Source organism: Grampus griseus (assembly GCF_964374135.1).
Source record: "Grampus griseus genome assembly, chromosome: 4".
Taxonomy (NCBI): Eukaryota; Metazoa; Chordata; class Mammalia; order Artiodactyla; family Delphinidae; genus Grampus; species Grampus griseus.
In genome coordinates, this window is record NC_138997.1 from 123,162,108 (window position 1) to 123,175,283 (window position 13,176).

At 40.1% G+C, this 13,176-nt stretch overlaps 1 pseudogene across 1 annotated transcript; it reads right to left on the minus strand.

The window, feature by feature from the left end:
* Positions 1-1,875: 1,875 nt before the first annotated feature.
* On the minus strand, positions 1,876-3,552 carry LOC309822171 (oxysterol-binding protein-related protein 9-like; annotated as a pseudogene). Its single transcript has one exon. The product of its transcript is annotated as an oxysterol-binding protein-related protein 9-like (transcript).
* Positions 3,553-13,176: the final 9,624 nt, after the last annotated feature.

Sequence of the window (13,176 nt, forward strand, 5' to 3'; positions counted from 1 at the left end):
ATTTCCAATTCTGAGTCTTCTCACATTTTTATACCGCTTTTAGGATCCTGCACCCTCACTTTTTGCCATAGTCATTTGTGTATAGGACTTGTATATCCACGACATTAGTTTCCTAGGGCTGCCATAACAAAGTGCCACAAACCGGGTGCCTTAAAACTGCAGAAACTTATCCTTTCACAGATCTGGAGCCTAGAAGTCCAAAATCAAGGGCTCAGCAGGGTCATGCTCCCTGCAAAGCTTCTAGGGGAGGCTCCTTCCTTGCCTCTTCCAGCTCTTGGCAGCTCCAGGTGTGCCTTGGTTAGTGGCAGCGGAACTCCAATCTCTGCCTCTGTCTTCACATGGTGTTCTCCCTGTGTGTGTGTCTAAACTTCCCTCTTCTCATAGGGACACCAGTCATATTGAATTAGTGTTCACCCTAATGACTTCATCTTATATTGATTACATCTGCAAAACCCCTACTTACAAATAGGATCACTTTCCCAGGTACCAGGGCTTAGGATATTAACATATCTTGGGGAGGGCACAATTCAACTCATATACTCAGTGTATTCGAGGGCAAGCACTGAGTCTTTACCTTAGTACCATTCTGACTAGTAAAGCAGCCCCAGGACAGGGATGATATCTTCGTCATTTCGTGTCTGCTTAGCACATGACTTTGTTGTTCAACTTTAGACTGAAATGAATCAAATTGTTTAAACATGTTTGGAAAGATCATTAAAAAGTTCTGAGGCAGCCAAGAAAGATTTATTAAGCAACAATTGTGTGGGGCATTATAAAGCCTCAAACATGGGGGTGGTTATTAATCAACACCTTAAAAAAAATCTCAGTTTGGCAGAGAGAAAAGTCCCTAACACACCACCAGAGACTGGCAAATTCAATTTGAGGCAGTATGTGTGAGGGAAGAAAATAATTATCAGTTGAATATACTCTCAGATGGGCTAATAAATTAGCTAATTTAGAAAATTAGGTTGAAACTATTATGTTATCTTCAGGTTTTAAATAATGAACTTTTGAAGACAATATTGAAGCCTATCATGCCCAGAATATACTTATTGGGGATCAAAGAGATGGGGTCATGAAAATCAAAATGTCCAGCAAAGAATAGGCAGCTTCCCTGTTAAAGTCAAGGGTGTGAGGGCTCACTAATCTTTTCAGTCAAGCTATCCTCTTGGAAAGAACAGCAGTCATGGCACCTTCCTGGTAAGCAAAGGTCAAGAAAATTGTGTCTGGATGTCACAAGACAAATCAGAAAGTGCATCTTTTTTGTTGTTGTTCTTGGAAAAATTACTTTATGAAGCCTTAAGAAGCTCTGAGTATAATTAAACTGTAGTCCAGAGTTAGACACAATTTAATAATAGTTCAATTCCAAAATAAAAGTTATTGTAGGTGAGACCATGAAATTTCCTAACACGTGATTTTAATATGTTGTGCTAAATTTTCTAACACAGCTCAGAGGAATCAATATTTACAGTAGATGGTGTATTTATGAAAAATCTGGCATCACCTATATTATATATATGTATATATAAAACCCAAGATTATGTGAACTAGGAAACAGATGTATATCTCAACAGCAATACTAGAGTGCAGAGTCTGAGACTGGGATTTACAACGTGGGATTTGGAAAAGGAGCAGTCATCTTGTTTTCAAAACCTGAAGTTTTTCTCAAGACCAAAGTCAACATTGGAACTGCAACAGAACAGGAAAAAGGGAAGCTTTTCCTGCTTCAATTGGTCATCTGCATCAGAAAGTCCAGTATTCCTGAGATAGGAACCACTGCAATAAGAAGGGAGTGAATAGGTTCTCCCAAAGGAAGACTGTTACTTCATTGTGCCTCTGCCCTGGTCACCAGGAGCAAACTTTGCATCTCCCAACCTAATGCTTGGCAGCACTGAGACATTTCAGTCATGGTTCATCATAAACCCTGCGTTCTCCATCTTCATGAAATAACCTTGTCTCCCATTGAATTTCCTTTCCCTTCCTTTCTCGGGCTTCTGCTCTTTGTCTTTCTTCAAGTCTATGCTTGGCTTCAGTTGCTGCATCAATGTCTCTGATTTTTAAGTTGAAAGTGACATCCTTCCAAAGGCAGCGGGATCCCTACTCATTCTCATCTTCCAACTTCCTCACTTTCTTCTTGATTATAGGCAACTTCTTGTTATCTATAAAAACCAGATATTTTCCCTTGTTGAGTATTTTGCATACATTACACCATTCTATTCCCCTTCAACTGAGCAGAAAGACTTCTTGTCATTTGGAGAAAAAATCTCAGCAGAAATTCCGTGCTTCTTGCCCCCTTAGAAAGGTTTAGTGTGGGAGATGATATTGGCACTGTAGCCAGTTTTGGAACAATTAATATTGCATTCTCTGCCTAGTTCCACCCAGGGCACTGTGAGGATAGACCTTCCATAACCATTGGGAAATGTGAGAATGTAATGTTCATCATGGTCTAGACACAAGACACAGCCCTGTCCTATGTTGTACACCCCAGTTGACATCCCAAGGAATTTTGATTTGGTCCAGATATGAGCACTGAATTGTATCTTTTTGTTAAAACATTCAGCATAAAAGGTTGAAATGGGTGGATGATGGGAAACCTGCTCAGCCACGAATGTTACGCTATTCTTGGAAACCTAGGGAACTGGTCCTTCTGAAACTAGTTATCTTCAGTATCATTTTGGTAATGTCCAGTGACACTGAAGGTTCTTGCCCAAAATGGGGCTGTATGGCTTTTTGGCAACCGATACTTTCCTTCCTGCGTGAAAGGCTGAGAGGTACCATTTTACAACCTGAACCATTCGATCTCCGGCATCCTTCTGGTCACTAATGCTCACAAACAGGTCCGGATGTGCAAAAAGTCTGCACACATTTCTTAAAGAGATCTTCTTTCAAGAATAAATGTTGGAAGAACTACCTTAGTAAGATCCATTCCAAGCCTAACCTGTGACAACAGATGCACGATAACTCTCTTGTGCTCTTCCACCGACGCTGCCTCCCCTTCATCATCTCTATCATCATGTGAATCGAAAGGTCAGCATCCCTTGTTCCATTGGACAAGGAAGAATTCAGTGATTCCGTGGTATCTGGGCGCTTTAGACTATTTCCTGAGCGGCTGTGTGTCAAGACTGAGGCAGATCCAGAGGAATCTATTAAGTGCTTTTGGAATGAGCCACTCTGATGGAATTCATCCACATCATAGAATTCATCTTCACTGCTAGAATAAGAGAACTCTGGGACTGTGTTTGGAGACACGTTGACATGGCTTGGAGAAGTTAGACTTCTACTAGGTAGGGAGTGCCCACTGCCTGTACTATTTGGTGTTGGAGTCTGATGATGTCCCAAGGTAGCTAATACAAGGTCCAACTGGTAGAGAAGATGGACGCTGCTCTGACTTACACAACTGAGAAGGTTCTGGAGGTAAGACAGTCTGGGAAGGCATTGTGTTGATCACAGGTTCCAAGCGACTAGGTTGATATATTTCATCTACAGGATTAATAGTACTTATAATTCCATCTGCGTGCTTCTCCGCATTACACTGGTCTTTAGCGATCTGCAGCAACAGCGTTAATTGATTCTACCATGCTATTTGTTGTCTCTTTGAGAGTTTCAGTTTTCTTTCTCCATTCATCATCTTTGCAGTTTCGAAGTTTGTCATCAAAAAGCTTTAACTGTTCTATCAAGATTTGTAGGTAAGCATCAGCATCTGTAAGTTTCTTATCAAAGTCTTGGACACTAGGAACAAATCCTGAATCCATACCTCCGCAAGTAGCCGTCAAGAAAGACCTTCACCAAGACCCCCGCCCTCTGTGCCTCCAGGGGAGGGAGCCGAGGGCCGCTTCTGAGCACCCGCTCTTCTCCCGCCTCTGCTGGATCACCGGGCTGCTGTGCAGTCAGTCCAGTCAGGTTCAGCCAGTAAGTGATCTCTGCTGTATTCCAAACTGCCACTGCAGGAAGTCAATGGACACCCCCAACTGCTGCTTCCCACAGGAGGCAATTAAGCGGTGCTGACGAGGGCATGGCTGTGAATTTCCTTACCGCACAGGGTCTTGGCTCACAGAATTAAATTTGCTTCTGGTCACCAATTAGACTTCTAGCTCTCCTTAACTAGCTTGCTAATGGGAGTTTTTCTCGAAAGAAAACTAAGTAGAGGAGTGAATGATACACGAAGCTAGAAATTGTAAAGAAAAAGCCATACGGTTTAGAGGGGAGACCACAGATTTAGAGTAGTACTCGGATCTGGGTCTGCCACTTATGAACCACAACGGTGAGCAAGTTCCTTCGTCTTTTTGAGCCCAAGTTTTCCATTTATAGACGGGGGATAGCACTACCTTGTAGGGATGTCATTAGAGTTAAGTGAAAATATGCATTTAAAATGCTTAACATTTGGAAGGCATGAAATAGATGCTAGCTACTGTTACTATTATTATTCTACTGGAAACAGTATTGGAACAGTAGTGACATCTTTTCATAATTTAGGTTCATATTTCAGAGTAAACAAGGCATGATGATTGACTTTTACTGGTTTGACTTGCAACATTTAGATGACTTTTTACTTTAACTGATAGCAAATTGAATAGAAACTTGGTTCTTCGAGTTTAAAAAATAAAATAATAGTATTGAAACCATAGAAGTAAATCCTAGCAGCAGCTAGAGGTACAGTTTCAAATTATGCAAGATCACAAATGAGAAGACTACCTATCACTTAGATGGTGTTTACCACGTGTCAGACTCTGCTCCTAAGACTTTTACATACAGTAACTCACTCAAATTAAGCAACAGCTTGATTAATTTAATATCCAACTGCCAGGGAATCCTAGCAAACATATTTGATGAGTTGAGTTCTATTGACTGTTCAACCGGGGAGTTTGCTGCTAGATCTGGGGTTGTCAAACTTATTCTGTAAATGAATAGATGGCAAAGATACTGGGCTGTCAGGGTCATATGGTCTGTTGTAACTACTTAATTTTGCTATAGTAGTGCAAAAGCTACTTTACACAAACAAATAGGTGTGGCTATTTTCCAATAAAATTTTATTTCCAGACATTGAAATTTGAATTTTATATGATTTTCTTTTGATTTGTTTACAACCATTTGAAAATATTAAAACAATTTTAATTGGCAAGCTTGACAAAATAGGCAGCTGGCAGGCTGGATTTGGTCCAGGAGCCATGGATTGCCAAGTCCTGTATCAGACAAGCAAATATTGATATGTTAAGTAACTATGGAAAAGACTACATTACAAGACTGGAAATAACATCGCTTCCTTCCTCAGGTGTCAGTCTTTCTTTCCCTCTGTAATCTTGAAACTTAGTGACTGCTTCCTGTATCTAGTTAGACAGCAGCTGATCTACTCAAGTTAGACTTTTATATGTGAAGTGAGTATGAGATGTTGGGCCACAAACGTGCAGAAATGACAATTTTAGTACAAATATATTCTCTATAATGGAACTTTCCTGGTCCTCAGAATCCTTTTTGTGGCCATTGGTCATTCAATCTTGAGCAGTTCAGAATTTTCCCCCTCCCCTTTCGCCCAGGTTGCATCTCAGTTCTGGAGGATTACCCAGCACTAAGGCAGAGTACCGTGGGTAGAGCCTGGCCCTCATGTGGCATCTATCCATGCTTGCATCTGTTGAAATGTCATGGTCTGTGGTCCAATGACAGTTCCTGGTCACTGTCAACCCTCCATGATGACATGCTGGACATCCCAGTTTCCTATCTTGTCTGTGGGTAATACCTGTGTTTATTTCTAGAATCCCATCATCTGTCATTTGAGGTCTCTTCAAGTTCACCAGATCTTTCTCATCTAAATTCCACCCTTTTGGGGGCTTATAAAATGTTGCCCTGTTCTACCACACTACACTAGGACTGTGACCAACTAACTGTTTCTGTCTCCAGCACTGTCATCCACTTAGCCATCTCTCTGCTAAAGCTTGCACATTATGTTGTGGGGTGGGAGTCCTGCAAGGCTGCCATCTCCAGGGCTCATAATGGGAAGTAGGGTACAAGTCCCCCCTACTTTGGGACCCCACACCTATAGGGGTTCTGTTGCTCCACGTTTACCTCTTCTCAGAGCCCACATCACCCTCTCATACTTGATGATTCTCAAATTCAGCTTCACCCCCATTTCAGAGGGATATTTTAAAATCACTGGAGCAACAGAAATTTGCTCTTATATCTTATGTATTCTTCCAAATATGTTCTTTTTGGCATTAACCTTATGCTTTGATTCCTTCAGCATCTGGCCTTTTGAGATATGAAAACTTTTTCTTTAAAGCTATTGCCTCCTATGTATTTCCAGAGTTAATTTTGAAACTCAGAAGCTGAAAATTGACTCCGTTTTTTCCCCATCTGCACACTGCTTTATTTTATTTTATTTTTTTATACAGCAGGTTCTTATTAGTTATCTATTTTATACATATTAGGGTATATATGCCAATCCCCATCTCCCAATTCACCCCACCACCACCACCACCACCACCACCCCCACCCCTGCTCTCCACCCTCGGTGTCCATACATTTGTTCCCTACATCTGTGTCTCTATTTCTGCCCTGCAAACCGGTTCATCTGTGCCATTTTTCTAGGTTCCACATATATGCATTAATATACGATATTTGTTTTTGTCTTTCTGACTTACTACACTCTGTATGACAGTCTCTAGATCCATCCATGTCTCTACAAATGACACAATTTTGTTTGCTTTTATAGCTGAGTAAAATTCCATTGTATATATGTACCACATCTTCTTTATCCATTCATATGTCAATGGGCATTTAGGTTGCTTCCATGACCTGGCTATTGTAAATAGTGCTGCAATGAACATTGGGGTGCATGTGTCTTTTTGAATTATGGTTTTCTCAGGGTATATGCCCTGTAGTGGGATTGCTGGGTCATATGGTAATTCTATTTTTATTTTTTTAAAAAACCTCCATACTGTTCTCCATAATGGCTGTATCAATTTACATTCCCACCAACAGTGCAAGAGGGTTCCCTTTTCTCCACACCCTCTCCAGCATTTGTTGTTTGTAGATTTTCTGATGATGCCCATTCTAACTGGTGTGAGGTGATACCTCATTGTAGTTTTGATTTACATTTCTCTAATAATTAGTGATGTTGAGCAGCTTTTCATGTGCCTCTTGGCCATCTGTATGTCTTCTTTGGAGAAATGTCTATTTAGGTCTTCTGCCCATTTTTGGATTGGAATTTATTTATTTATGGCTGCATTGGGTGTTTGTTGTTGCGTGCAGCCTTTCTCTTTTAATTGCAGTGAGAGGGGGCTACTCTTTGTTGTGTTGTGTGGGCTTCTCATTGTGGTGGCTTCTCTTGTGGAGCATGGGCTCTAGGTGCGTGGGCTTCAGTAGTTGTGGCTCGTGGGCTCTAGAGTGCAGGCTCAGTAGTTGTGGCATGGGGGCTTAGTTGCTCCGCAGCATGTGGGATCTTCCCGGACCAGGACTTGAACCTGGGTCCCCTGCATTGGCAGGTGGATTCTTACACACTGTGCCACCAGGGAAGCCGCGGGTTGTTTGTTTTTTCAATATTGAGCTGCATGAGTTGTTTATATATTTTGGAGATTAATCCTTTGTCTGTTGATTCGCTTGCAAATATTTTCTCCCATCCTGAGGGGTGTCTTTTTGTCTTGTTTATAGTTTCCTTTGCTGTGCAAAAGCTTTTAAGTTTCATTAGGTCCCATTTATTTATTTATTTATTTTTATTTCCATTACTCTAGGAGGTTGGTCCAAAAAGTTCTTGCTGTGATTTATGTCAAACAGTGTTCTTCCTATGTTTTCCTCTAAGAGTTTTATAGTGTCCAGTCTTACATTTAGTTCTTTAATCCATTTTGAGTTTATTTTTGTGTAGGGTGTTAGGGAGTGTTCTAATTTCCTCTAAGAGTTTTATAGTGTGGGTCTTACACTTAGGTCTTTAATCCATTTTGAGTTTATTTCTGTGTAGGGTGTTAGGGAGTGTTCTAATTTCATTCTTTTACATGTAGCTGTCCAGTTTTCCCAGCACCACTTATTGAAGAGACTGTCTTTTCTCCATTGTATATCCTTGCCTCCTGTGTCATAGATTAGTTGACCATAGGTGTATGGGTTTATCTCTGGGCTTTCTATCCTGTTCCATTGATCTATATTTCTATTTCTGTGCCAGCACCATATTTTCTTAATTACTGTAGCTTTGTAGTATACTCTGAAGTCAGGGAGTCTGATTCCTCTGGCTCCATTTTTTTCCCTCAGGATTGCTTTGGATATTCAGGGTCTTTTGTGTTTCCATACAAAGTGTAAAATTTTTGGTTCTAATTCTGTGAAGAATGTCATTGGTAGTTTGATAGGGTTTGCACTGAATCTGTAGATTGCTTTGGGTAGTAGAGTCATTTCACAATATTGATTCTTCCAATCCAAGAACATGGTATATCTCTCCATCTGTTTGTGTCATCTTCGATTTCTTTCATCAGTGTCTTTTAGTTTTCTAAGTACAGGTCTTTTACCTCCTAGGTATTTTATTCTTTTTGTTGCAGTGGTGAATGGGATTGTTTCCTTAATTTCTCTTTCTGATCTTTTGTTGTTAGTGTATAGGAATGCAAGAGATTTCTGTGCATTAATTTTGTATCCTGCAACTTTACCAAATTCATTGGTTAGCTTTAGAAGTTTTCTGGTGGCATCTTTAGGATTATCTATGTATAGTATCATGTCATCTGCAAACAGTGACAGTTTTACTTCTTCTTTTCCAGTTTTTATTCCTTTTATTTCTTTTTCTTTGCTGATTGCCATGGCTAGGACTTCCAAAACTTTGTTGAATAGTAGTGGTGAGAGTGGAATCCTTGTCTTATTCCTGATCTTAGAGGAAATGCTTTCAGTTTTTCACCATTGAGAATGATGTTTGATGTGGGTTTGTCATATATGGCCTTTATAATGTTGAGGTAGGTTCCCTCTATGCCCACTTTCTGGAGAGTTTTTTTAATCATAAATGGGTGTTGAATTTTGTCAAAAGCTTTTTCTGCATCTATTGAGATGATCATATGGTTTTTCTTCTTCAATTTGTTAATGTGGTGTATCATATTGATTGATTTGCATATATTGAAGAATCCCTGCATCCCTGCGATAAATCCCACTTGATCATGGTGTATGATCCTTTTAATGTGTTGTTGGATTCTGTTTGCTAGTATTTTGTTGAGCATTTTTGCATCTATGTTCATCAGTGATATTGGTCTGTAATTTTCTTTTTTTATAGTATCTTTGTCTGGTTTTGGTATCAGGGTGATGGTGGCCTCGTAGAATGAGTTTAGGAGTGTTCCTTTCTGTGAAATTTTTGGAAGAGTTTGAGAAGGATGGGTGTTAGCTCTTCTCTAAATGTTTGATAGAACTCACCTGTGAAGCCATCTGGTCCTGGACTTTTGTTTGTTGGAAGATTTTTGATCACAGTTTCAATTTCATTCCTTGTGATTGGTCTGTTCATATTTTCTATTTCTTCCTAGTTCATTCTTGGAAGGTTATACCTTTCTAAGAATTTGTCCATTTCTTCCAGGTTGTCCATTTTATTGGCATAGAGTTGTTTGTAGTAGTCTCTTATGATGCTTTGTATTTCTGCAGTGTCTGTTGTTACTTCTCCTTTCTCATTTCTAATTTTAGTGATTTGAGTCTACTCCCTCTTTTTCTTGATGAGTCTGGCTAAACGTTTATCATTTTTGTTCACCTTATCAAAGAACCAGCTTTTAGCTTTATTGATCTATGCTATTGTTTTCTTTGTTTCTATTTCATTTATTTCTGCTCTGATCTTTATGATTTCTTTCCTTCTACTAACTTTGGGTTTTGTTTGTTCTTTCTCTGGCTCCTTTAGGTGTAAGGTTAGATTGTTTATTTGAGATTTTTCTTGTTTCTTGAGGTAGGATTGTATTGCAACAAACTTCCTTCTTAGAACTTCTTTTGCTACATCCCATAGGTTTTGGATCCATGTGCCCTTGAGAAGAAAGTGTAAACTGCTGTTTTTGGATAGAGTATCCTATAAATATCAGTTAAATCTATCTGGACTATTGTGTCATTTAAAGCGTTTGTTTCCTTATTGATTTTCTGTCTGGATGATCTGTCCATTGGTGTAAGTGAGGTGTTAAAGTCCCACACTGTTATTGTGTTACTGTCAATTTCCTCTCTTGTAGCTGTTAGCATTTGCCGTATATATTGATGTGCTCCTATGTTGGGTGCATATATATTTATAATTGTTAAATCTTCTTCTTGGATTGATCCCTTGATCATTATGTAGTGTCCTTCCTTGTTCTTTCAGCATTCTTTATTTTAAAATCTATTTTATCTAATATGAGTATTGCTACTCCAGCTTTCTTTTGATTTCCATTTGCATGGAATACCTTTTTCCATCCCCTCACTTTCAGTCTGTATGTGTCCCTAGGTCTGAAGTGTTTCTCTTCTTGACAGCATATATATGGGTCTTGTTTTTGTATCCATTCAGCAAGCCTGTGTCTCTTGGTTGGAGCATTTAATCCATTCACATTTAAGATAATTATCGATATGTATTTTCCTGTTACCATTTTCTTAATTGTTTTGGGTTTGTTTTTGTAGGTCCTTTTCTTCTCTGTGTTTCCCACTTAGAGAAGTTCCTTTAGCATTTGTTGTAGAGCTGGTTTGGTGGTGCTGAATTCTCTCAGCTTTTGCTTCTCTGTAAAGCTTTTGATTTCTCCATCGAATCTGAATGAGATCCTTGCTAGGTAGAGTCATCTTGGTTGCAGGTTCTTCCCTTTCATCACTTTAAATATATCGTGCCACTCCCTTCTGGCTTGTACAGTTTCTGCTGCGAAATCAGCTGTTAACCTTATGGGAGTTCCCTTGTATGTTATTTGTCGTTTTCCCCTTGTTGCTTTTAATAATTTTTCTTTGTCTTTAATTTTTGTCAATTTGATTACTATGTGTCTCGGCATGTTTCTCCTTGGGTTTATCCTGCCTGGGACTCTTTGTGCTTCCTGGACTTGGGTGCCTATTTCCTTTCCCATGTTATGGAATTTTCAACTATGACCTCTTCAGATATTTTCTCAGGTCCTTTCTCTCTCTCTTCTCCTTCGGGGACCCGTATAATGTGAACGTTGGTACGTTTAATGTTATCCCAGAGGTCTCTTAGGCTGTCTTCATTTCTTTTCATTCTTTTTTCTTTATTCTGTTGCATGGCAGTGAATTCCAACATTCTTTCTTCCAGGTCACTTATCCATTCTTCTGCCTCAGTTATTCTGCTATTGATTCCTTCTAGTGTAATTTTCATTTCAGTTATTGTATTGCTCATCTCTGTTTGTTTCTTCTTTAATTATTCTAGGTGTTTGTTCTTTAAGTCTCCTAGGTCTTTGTTAAACATTTCTTGCATCTTCTCGATCTTTGCCTCCATTCTTTTTCTGATGTCCTGGATCATTTCACTATCATTATTCTGAATTCTTTTTCTGGAAAGTTGCCTATCTCCACTTCAGTTAGTTGTTTTTCTGGGGTTTTATCTTGTTCCTTAATCTGGTACATTGTCCTCTGCCTTTTCATCTTCATCTATATTTCTGTGAATGTGGTTTTCATTCCAGAGGCTGAAAGATTGTAGTTCTTCTTGCTTCTGCTGTCTGCCCTCTGGTGGATTAGGCTATCTAAGAGGCTTGTGCAAGCTTCCTGATGGGAGGGACTGGTGGTGGGTAGAGCTGGGTGTTGCCCTGGTGGGCAGAGCTCGGTAAAACTTTTATCCACTTTCTACTGATGGGTGGAGATGAGTTCCCTCCCTGTTGGTTGTTTGGCCTAAGGCAACCCAGCACTGGAGCCTGCAGACCATTTGGTGGGGATAATGGCAGTCTCCAGGGGGGCACACATCAAGGAGTACTTCCCAGAACTTCTGTTGCCAGTGTCCTTGTCCTGGCAGTGAGCCACAGCCACCCCCTGCCTTTGCAGGAGACCCTCCAACACTAGCAGGTAGGTCTGGTTCAGTCTCCTATGGGGTCACTGCTCCTTCCCCCTAGGTCCTGATGCGCACACTACTTTGTGTGTGCCCTCCAAGAGTGGAGTCTGTGTTTCCCCCAGTCCTGTCGAAGTCTTGCAATCAAATCCCACTAGCCTTCAAAGTCTGATTCTCTGGGAATTCCTCTTCCCATTATTGGACCTCCAGGTTGGGAAACCTGATGTGGGGCTCAGAACCTTCACTCCAGTGGGTGGACTTCTGTGGTATAATTGTTCTCCAGTTTGTGAGTCACCCACCCAGCGGTTACGGTATTTGATTTTATCGTGATTGCTCCCCTCCTACCATCTCATTGCGGCTTCTCCTTTGTCTTTGGATGTGGGTATCTTTTTTGGTGAGTTCCAGTGTCTTTCTGTTGGTGATTGTTCAGCAGTTAGTTGTGATTCCTGTGCTCTCACAAGAGGGAGTGAGAGCACATCCTTCTACTCTGCCATCTTGAGCCAATCTCCTGCACACTGCTTTAATGACCCTATCCTGAGGGCAGAGTACAGATTGAGCCCTCCCTTCTGTGTGAATGGAGGAAAAAGTACCAGGACCACAAATAATCCTTCAGCTAGAGCATGGCATTGCTAGCATAGTGCTGCTGTATCTGCCACTGAGCCCTGTTGAACTGTTTGTACACCCAACATATGGTGAGATGAAGCCCACACCAGAGTCCACAGAAACATTCCTTTGAAACATTTTACTTGAGAGCCCAGAATTTCAATTTAAATCCTTGAATGAGAGAATATATTTGGAATGTGTTAGATTCCCTGCCACATCTTCCAAGGAGGGAGATAGCCAAACATTCTATGGCTTTTCTTCAATTTTTGTCTTTGGAAGTTAACATATCCTGTAACTGTGCTTAAGTTATATATTGCCAGCATCAATTTCTATTTTATCTTCTACATTAATTGGTTAGGTCCTTGGTTTTGAGAGCAAAAGCAAAAGAATGTTGTCCCATGTGTAGTATGCCTCTAATAAAATATTGTCAAAATTAAGAACAGAAAAACAGAAAACATTGTCTATTGAGCATGAAATGTCAAAGACATATGGTGTTTTTGTTCAGTTCTTTGAAGGTCGAAAACTTGTTTCATGTTTTAAGCCATGAAGGAAGAGCTGACATATGGTTCAAACAGAATTGTAATGTCAGCCTTCCTTGTAATCTGACCTTAAGGAGCAGTATCAAAAGCACTACACTTATTCTCATGTATTGTGAGTTG